This window comes from Octopus bimaculoides, chromosome 28 (genome assembly GCF_046866305.1).
Source record: "Octopus bimaculoides isolate indiv1 chromosome 28, ASM4686630v1, whole genome shotgun sequence".
Classification (NCBI taxonomy): Eukaryota; Metazoa; Mollusca; class Cephalopoda; order Octopoda; family Octopodidae; genus Octopus; species Octopus bimaculoides.
The window spans coordinates 13,215,407-13,225,406 of record NC_142955.1 but is presented as its reverse complement, the minus strand read 5'-3'; the positions used below and the strand labels follow the sequence as shown (position 1 = coordinate 13,225,406).

The window sequence follows — 10,000 nt, the reverse complement described above, 5'->3', positions numbered from 1 at the left end:
TCAATTTCTGTCTACCAAATCAACTCACATGGCTTTGGTCGGCCCGAGGCGATAGTAGAAGACACTTGCCCAAGGTGCCACGCAGTGGGACTCAACCCGGAACTATGTGGTTCGTAAGCAACCCACTTTCCCACACAGCCACTCCTGTGAGCTTCCTACTTTGGAACAACCTACATACAATTGACCAAGTCAGAAACGGCTCTCTTCGAGATTGACACTGACGACCTGCAGTGTTTGACCGTGGGACTTGTTAATGGTCAATGCGTAAGTTTATTTTTCAAAACGAAATAAAACAATAAGCGGGGAAAATAATGTTTATTTTGGTGTACTTCCACTTTATTTATGTTTGACACGACAACCGGTTACCATGACATATCTCCTCCAACCGACTGCCATGACATATCCGACCTCTCCACCAACCAACTGCCATGACATAGACATATGTCGGTACATATACATATGTACTGACGGAGAAGCAAGTCCGGAATGAGCCGAGTCGGGCGGTCTCTACTGATGAGGCTACGGAATTAGCCAAACTGACCGATCAGTATAGAGAATTCTCGATCGGTGCTTTCGGGCAATTACGGTCCCTGTCAGTACATATGTATACTATTATGTGCTTTAACAATAGCATTGGAGCTTTTCAGCCCTAATGGGTAAGTGACTCTCACTGCAATCGTTCGAAACAAAAGGGGACATCTATTGGCATCTTAGGTATAAATACAATGTCTCCCTAACCACATCCGGTGAGGATTTTTGCTTTGATAATGTGAGGATATAGTTCAGTCACAACCATATGTGTACCATTGCAAAATCTTGGCTAATCTAAGTTTCTTTATTGCCCACAAGGGGCTAAACATAGAGGGGACAAACGAGGACAGACAAAGGGATTAAGTCGATTATATCGATCCCAGTGCGTAACTGGTACTTATTTAATCGACCCCGAAAGGATGAAAGGCAAAGTCGACCTCGGCGGAATTTGAACTCAGAACGTAGCGGCAGACGAAATACCGTTAAGCATTTCGCTCGGCGTGCTAACGTTTCTGCCAGCTCGCCGCCTTCGCTTGATATAGGTTTCTGAGAAGCATGATGGCTGCGCCCTTCTTCAATTCAAGGTTGTGTAGCGTTATTCTGGATGGTTACAGACTATTGAGGAATTCAACAGGATAATGAATTGTAGCGTTCTCAACTTTGTCGATAGATTTATAGACCTTGCTACCTCCATCCCCACTCTGTCTTATTTGTTTGCCTTTCATCCTTCCGAGATCGATAAATTAAGCACCAGTTGCGTAGTGGGATAGATCTAATCGACTGGCCCACTCTCCACAAAATTTCGGGCCTTGTGCCTTGAGTAGAAAAGGATTGAGTGATAGGTGGAGTATTTTTTCAATCTGTAAAAAGCATTACCGTGACATAGACATGGATTGCTAAAAACAGGAGCCAATACACCACCAAGTTGTGCCACCGATTCCGTTTTCAGAAAATACGTGCACAGTTATCTGCGGAATGGTCAAATTAATTTAAATGACACAAAGAACTTGAAATACTACCAACTTTATTAAGTGTTTTCAGCGGTCAATGTAGAAACAAACAAGCTTTGCTTTTTATAAGGGTATATAGACAACACTGTGAAATAGGCAGTACGTAGATTGCTAGAAATAAGAGCCAATGCACCACCAAGTCGCCCTCCCCAGCAATCCATTTTCGGAAAATAAGTGCACAATTATCTGCAGAATGGTCAAATTAATTTAAATGACACGGAAAACCTATAATATTGTCGATTTTATTTAGTGTTTTCAGCGGCCAACGTAGAAACAAAGAAACAAGCTTTGCTTTTTAGAAGAATTACGATTTTCTTACAGAAATATTTTATATTCTGTTTTGCAATAAATGATCAAACAATGTCGAATGGGAAAATAATATTAGGGGAAGTAATTTCTGATACTAACGGAAATAATTTTTATTATGGTTTTTTTTTTTTCACTTTTAAGGGAAAACAACCAGATATTCGTATTTGAAGGGAGGGGTATGTGGTCTTTCTCCCTGCTAGAAAAAAAAAACAGTCATATCTGCTTCCCCTTGAATAAAGAAAGGAAAAATATACATATAACAATGATGGAAAGATATGAATAATGACAGAATCAAAGAAAGAGAGAAAGAAAGAAAGAAAGGTTGAAAAAAATGGAAACGTTGAATAAATTAGTGTCAATAAATTAGCGTCAATATAGTCAATGGTCTGAATGAAAAGATGGCGTCTATGAAGGTTGACTTAGCGTCATCGTTTTCTTCATTTAAACCCATCGCCTTTTAATTACTTAGAAGATGTCTTTAGTGTTGTTTAGATCAGTTGTAATTCACTCGGGTGGACTCGCGGTCATAGGATCGCGGTTTCGATTCCCAGACCGGGCGTTGTGAGTGTTTATTGAGCGAAAACACCTAAAAGCTCCACGAGGCTCCGGTAGGGGATGGGGGCGAACCCTGCTGTACTCTTTCACCACAACTTTATCTCACTCTTACTTCCTGTTTCTGTTGTGCCTGTAATTCAAAGGTCCAGCCTTGTCACATTCTGAGTCACTCTGAATCTCCCTAAGAACTACGTAAAGGGCACACGTGTCTGTGGAGTGCTCAGCCACTTGCACGTTAATTTCACGAGCAGGCTGTTCCGTTGATCGGATCAACTGGAACCCTCGACGTCGTAAGCGACGGAGTGCCAGCAATTCACTCGGCCTATCATCTAAAGCCTTCTGTCCGTGACTTTCTTTTTTATTTGGATATACTCTGTCTAATAACAAATTAAGGGTCAAGATAAAGTTTGAGACCCGTTAACAAAAAAACAAACCCATACGACAGGTATGTAAAATATATTTCTGTGTACTTCTTTTAATCTGTTCATTCAGGTAAGCTGTAGAAATTGTTGCACGCACGCATACGCAAGCACAAAAAAAATCTCCAGACATTTAGCTGTTATGTTTAGCACATCAAGTGGGCTTCACATGCCGTGAGGGCTTCACATGCCGTGAGAGCCTCACATGCCGTGAGGGCCTCACATGCCGTGAGGGCTTCACATGCCGTGAGGGCCTCACATGCCGTGAGGGCTTCACATGCCGTGGTCCTTTTGTTCTTTTGCTATAAATCTACGCATGCGGAAACGGACAAAACAGCCGTTCATTTTCACTTTTAGACAGCAAGATTGGGTGACGAAGAGGGTGTTGATCCATTTTGGAATTTGTCATAAAAAATATGAAATTAAAATGTTTTTTCCTTCCATATTCTTAATCTCTGTATTTTTCCACGTAGACTGCAAAAAAAAAAAAAAATCGAAAAAAGTTAAAAATTAAAAATTTGGCGGTGAAGGTGGTGGTATTAAAGATTTTGAAAACGTTTTCTTTTTTGCATATTCGGAATCTCCGTTATCGAAAACATGGGAATCCGGTAAAAAAAAAAAAAACGTTTTGGTGACCGGGTGCTCAACTAGATCCTGAAAGTTATGAGGGGAGGAGAAAAACGGATCGTGTGAACTTTCCGACAGTCCTCTCCCCATCCCTTCGATAAACATTTTCTCCACAAATAACGGCAGTGCATCAGCATGGCCGCAGCTCTGAGCTGAAACTATAGCATAAAAAAAAAGACTTCTTTATAATTGTAATCTATGTTGTTTGAAAGGTGTTTCTGTAAAATTTCATTAAAAGATATCCATTTTCCTGAAGGTTATGAGGGGAAAAAAACCCAGATCGTGTGAATTTTCCGACAGTCCTCTCCCCACCACTTCGGAAAACATTTCCCCAGCAATGTCTTTATAATTGTAATTTGTGCCATTTGAACAGTATTTCTATAAAATTTCATCAATATATATCCATTTCCCTAAAAGTTATGAGAGAAAAATCAGATCTTGTGAATTTTCCGAAAGCCCTCTCCCCACCACCCCACGTTCATTTGCGTAATTTTTGTTTTCATATTCGTTTTCTACACAGTTTTTAACACCTAGCAGGCTGATATTTTATTGTTTTTGTTCACGGCTTTCAAACTTTATAATAAATGCGCCCTTTTAAAGCCTAGCCAGGCTCATGGGCCCGGTTTCCCGGTTTCAATGGCGTATGTGTTCCCCAGCTGGACGGGACGCCAGTACATTGCAGCTGAGTGGACTGGAGCAACGTGAAATGAAGTGTTTTGCTCAAGAACACAACGCGTCGCCCGGTGCAGAAATCGAAACTACAGTCTTACGATCATGATGCTGACACCCTAACCACTAAGCCACGCGTTTCCTTTCAAACTTTATATACTGACCCAAATTTCCTTATAATCATAAGCTATGCCGTTTGAAAGACGTTTCTGTAAAATTTCATTAAAAGATATCCAATTTTCTGAAAGTTAGGGAAAAGAAGTCGATCGTGTGAATTTTCCGAAAGTCCTCTCCCCGTTCGGTTGCGCAAGTTTTTGTTTTCATATTCGTTTTTTACACGTTTTTTTACACCTTAGGCTGATGTTTTTTTTTTGCTTTCGTACCGGGACTTAAACTATATATTAACCGAAATTTGTGGGGAAAATGTTTTCCGAAGGGTTGGGGAGAGGACTGTCGGAAAATTCACAGGGTATTGAGAGGTTTACTTGATACCTATCCTTCGTTTCATTTTCGATATCGTCACATTTGAAAACTAGTGTTCGAGAATGAAGAATTTCAATATTTGTGAAAATTGTAATTTTGATTCTTATGAATGCATCAGCACTTTTCAATGCAACGATCAAAAATCGGTTGAGTTCCTTCGTTCACATGGAGTATTAACAAATGTAGTGATATGTCCACATTAAAACAATGATGGGAAAATGCCTCACTCTAACAATTTTGAAAATAGCACACATAGAAACATACACACACAAAACATTGAAAGACTTTGCAGAGACATAAAAGAATCAATAAAAAAACCACGAATTCGATCAAAATATCTGCAAGGGTGCTTACCAACTACATGGTTCCGGGTTCAGTCCCGCTGCGTGGCACCTTGGGCAAGTGTCTTCTACTATAGCCTCGGGCCGACCAAAGCCTTGTGAGTGGATTTGGTAGACGGAAACTGAAAGAAGTCCGTCGTATATATGTATATGTATATATATATATATATGTGTTTGTGTGTCTGTGTTTGTCTCCGCAACATCGCTTGACAACCGATGCTGGTGTGTTTACGTCCCCGTAACTTAGCGGTTCGGCAAAGAGACCGATAGAATAAGTACTAGGCTTACAAAGAATAAGTCCTGGGGTCGATTTACTCGACTAAAGGCGGTGCTCCAGCATGGCCGCAGTCAAATGACTGAAACAAGTAAAAGAGTAAAAGAACTTCTCAACGTGAAGAAAGGCTGTTGCACACGTTCTTCATAGAGGCAGCCAAGATACACCTTCCTCTCTCGGATCGTTGCCGTCAAATAATTACCAGCCAAGACGTAGGTATGTACATGTATGTTTGCACAAATTTCTGTTTTTATATTCGTTTTATACACGCTTTTTACACCTATTAGACTAGTTTTTTTTTTCCTTTTGGTGACCGGGTTCTATGAAGGTTCTATTTATATATGAAGGTTCTATATATATCTAGAAGGAGCTGCATAAATACGTGTTCTAACTGGGCAAAAGGGTAATTCTTATATTATTTTTCACTTTATATAATTCGAACAACTGTAATAATTGCCAGTCTCTCCGCACAACAAAATTTACAATCTCATCGGAAAGAGCCGTAAAATATTCACTTTCCTCAGCCAATCCGGTGGGAGCAAAGATTCATTTGAGATTCCTGCGTTGTTGTCAAACGGATGTACAAATGCAGAAAAAAGTTGGTGGATTCAGATCTCTTTGAAGTATCACTTTCAGCTATGTTCTCTAGAAAATACATCATCCATCATCATCACCACCATCATCATCATCATCATCATCATCATCATCATCATCATCATCATGCCTCATCTGATGAAAAGCATCTTCATCGTAGTAAAATTCTGCTATTCGCAATTTCATTTTTCTCATCGATAAGGACCGCTTACACTTGGACGAAATTGACAGAGTAACCGCTCGGGCTTCAATTAATGGTGGCCGTTTCCTCGTAAAATATTTGAAGCATCCATTGACGATGTCCAAGGTTTAAATGCTAATTCACATAAGAGATATGTTTTTTTTTTTTACTGAATATGCGCTACTGCTGTTGTGATGCGTGTAATATGTACTCGTGCATCGTTTATGCCATTAAATATGGCCGCAGGTATCAGCCCATGAGGGAGACCTCTACATGGTAGCTAGACCTTATAAAAATAGACTTCATAGAAACAACACATCTCGTTCTCTTCACAATGCACACACACTAATCTCAACGCACACACTCTCATACAAACTGAACGTAATCCTTGCACACCCTAATCACAACACATAAACACATAAACACACACACACACACACACACACACACACACACACACACACAAATTAGCATGTGATTAAAAAAAAAACTTGCCGTCATTTTAGGAAGATCGATTTACTAGGAGAAAATTTGTTGAAGGGAAGAGTGGATGTACGAAAGAGATGGGCAGAGTATTTTAGTGAGATGTTAAATGCGGAGGATGTTAGGGAGGGAAGTATAGTGGCTTTAGGAGGAGAGAGGAGAATGCCTGTTGTTGAGGAATGGAACTACGGTGCAATTGGAGGTGAAGAGGTGAAAGAATCCTTGCAGAAGATGGCAAACCGGAAGGCGCCAAGTATAGATGGGGGTGTACGGTGGAATGCCTAAAGAAAGGAGGAGTGACAGTGATTGAATGGTTAGTGAGGCTTATGAATGCTTGTATATGGCTGGAAGAGTACCGAATGACTGGTGCAGTGCCTGTATAGTGCCACTGTACAAAAAGAAAGGGGATAAATGTGAGTGTGGAAGTTTTAGGGGTTTACGTCTGTTGTGTGTGGTTGGTAAATTGCATGGGAGAATTCTGGTTGTTAGGGCGAGGAACCAGACAGAGTGTACTAGGGTTTTAGCAGTGGAAGTGGGTGTACAGATCAAATATTTGTAGTAAGAATGTGTCAATAAATGGCCAAAACTGTCCAGACTGTCCACTGCTGTTAGTACCATCCACTCAGATCAAGCTTGTTTACTAACGTGTCTGTATTTCTCCATAGAAGTGAAAATACACCTAGCATTTCAACACTTATTCTTTGATTGCTATGAAGAAAAGAAGTCCTTGAGTAGAGAAACAGAGAACTATGTCTCTAAACATACGGCTGTGTAGTTATTGAAATCGTTCCGATGTTGATAGTGTCGTTGTTGTGGTGTTCGTAATGGTGTCGTTTTAGTGTTTGTACCTGATGATGGAGTGGTGTGTTTCTGTAGGTGGAGATATAAAAGCTGAACAGGTAACGTTGCTATGCTGATGATATCCAATGCAGAAAGGCCTTGAAATCCGTCAACGTGGATGAGTCAACGAGGACACGTTCATACTTCTGCACCGAACACAATCAATCTCTATCATTATTAGTTGACTTTAAAAGATATCTTTCTTCATTTCATAACAAATAGACACGTAAACATTTTTGCTTCGGTGTTTCTTAACTACAAACATAACTCCGGCAGATTCACACACATACACACACACTCACATCTTACGATTAAAACTTCATTGTCCTTGAACTGGAAATAATCTATAGCTTAGTTAACTCTCATTCTATATTACGAAGATAATATACATATATAAATATGTATGTAGGTACTGTGATGTGAACAGAAAAAATAGAGCTCAATGTTTATTAATATTTAGCAGATTTACAGAGTGACTCAATGGCCGAGAGTTTCGTGCGTTAACACTTACCAAACTAGATACAGGTCTAAGAGCTGTTTGTTTATATAGCTGGTGAGAATTCTATTTTCCATTGGATTGTTCTTGACTGGATTTTAAAATCAATAACATTATCACGTGGATAGTTTATATTTTCTAACTGTTTGTCCGTTATGTCACTCAATAAGCAAATACATAAATAAAGAGATAAATAAATAAGAATTAAAAAGAGAAAGAAACCTTGTGTGTGTCTGTGTGTATGCATGCATGTATGTGTGCGTGTATAATATATATATATGTGGGGGGGCGTGGCTTAGTGGTTAGGTTGTCAGCATCATGATCGTAAGATTGTGGTTTCGATTCCTGGACCAGGTGACGCGTTGTGTTCTTGAGCAAAACACTTCATTTCACGTTGCTCCAGTCCACTCAGCTGGCAAAAATGCCTGTATTTCAAAGGGGCCAGCCTTGTCACACTGTGTCACGCTGAATATCCCGGAGAACTATGTTAAGGGTACACGTGTCTGTGGAGTGTTCAGCCACTTGCACATTAATTTCACGAGCAGGCTGTTCCGTTGATCGGATCGACTGGAACCCTCGACGTCGTAAGCGACGGAGTGCCAACAACAACAACCTTCCATGCAGGAAGTGCAAAAGATTGTCTTAACTGATACGTCACACTTACTGCGAAGAGCTTTATCGTTGTGAATTTTCTTTCTTTTTCTGTCCTTTATATTATCTTATTTATTTTCTTGCTCCCCTTCATGTCTTCTACTGTCAATATTTTCCTCTATTAACCACGGTAGAGACTACAGACATCAGGACTTCTCATAAATGCTAGCACTGACCACTGCTGTCTGTCCTATGTTCTCTAATCTGTATCACCTTTAGACTTAGGCTTGTCCGAAAATTACCAAAACACGAAGACTGTCCAAAAAACACAGTACCATCCACTCAGATCGATATTGTTTACTAATATGCCTGTATTTCCACACAAAAGTGAAGATACAGCAAACTTTTCAATGCGTCTTCTTTGTTGCTACGAAGAAAAGAAGTCATTGACTAGAGACATGCGCTTCACGAAACGTACAGAAGAGACGCCTGTGTAGTTGTGGAAGTCGTTCCGATGTTAGCAGTGAGGCAACTGTGGTGTTTGTGGTAGTGACGTTGCAGTTTTAATACCTGGTGATGGCGGGATGTGATGTTGGTGTTTCTGTAGGTGGAGATGTGAAAGATGAAAGTTGAAGATCGCTGGACCGAAGTCTTTCAGTAAAGAAAATCATTCAAATCATTGAAATCAATCACCATGGATGATGCAACGTAGACATGGTTCTACGTCGGTACACTATCTACTTCAACCATGACACAAACTGTTTTCTTGAGTCTTACAATGCATGTCTTTACATGTTTCATGGCAATTAGCGATGCTTCCTAACTAGAAAGTGTGTGTGTGTGCGCGCGCGGGCATGTGAGTGTGTGTGTGTGTGTGTGTGTGTGTGTGTGTGTGTGTGTGTGTGTGTGTGAACAGGGTGTCCCAAAGCTAAGGCAACAATGTTTCAATTTTGCCAAAGCAAGATACAGTTATATTTCGTGACCGAGCTTTGCAATGCAATAGTAAATGAAAAACATTTATGACACTATCACATTTATTCGATATGACCACCTCTGTTTCGAATCACAGCCAATCCGTACATTCGCCTATATCTATATACTAAAACTACCCTCGCTTCAAACACACACATGCTCACCCACATACTCGCCAAAGACTATACATACGTACATGATGATGGCCGTCCACTCGTGACCGAGGAAGACCATTGCCGACCTTCAGGAACATTCTGCGCTCTAGGACTAACTTATACTTTGCATTTACGGCTCCGTTGGTGGCTAATGAGCCCTGCTCTCAACAAGCATACACAACTGCAAACATTGCAGACCAAGCTTTCCCCATTCACTTTACGAGCCGTGCGCTTTCGCGGAGCTCGCTTAAGTTCTTCATGCTGGATACGTGCTCTCTCAAAAGTGTTGATCCCCTCCTTAACCTGCTTCCTCCATCCGTGGCGATGACATACATTCATGCTGGATACGTGCTCTCTCAAAAGTGTCGATCCACTCCTTAACCTGCTTCCTCCATCCGTGGCGATGACATACATTCATGCTGGATACGTGCTCTCTCAAAAGTGTCGATCCCCTCCTTAACCTGCTTCCT

General features: G+C 40.6%; 1 protein-coding gene across 4 annotated transcripts in view; it reads left to right on the top strand.

Annotated features, from left to right (window-relative positions):
• The first annotated feature begins 22 nt into the window (after positions 1-22).
• Positions 23-10,000, top strand: part of LOC149130594 (uncharacterized) — a 26,949-nt gene continuing 16,971 nt past the window's right edge. For 3 of the 4 annotated variants that reach the window (XM_089343842.1, XM_089343843.1, XM_089343841.1), the window contains exon 1: positions 24-10,000. This exon is cut by the window's right edge. The gene's annotated coding sequence lies outside the window, so the exon portion shown is untranslated. The other variant, XM_089343844.1, reaches the window with a different exon arrangement.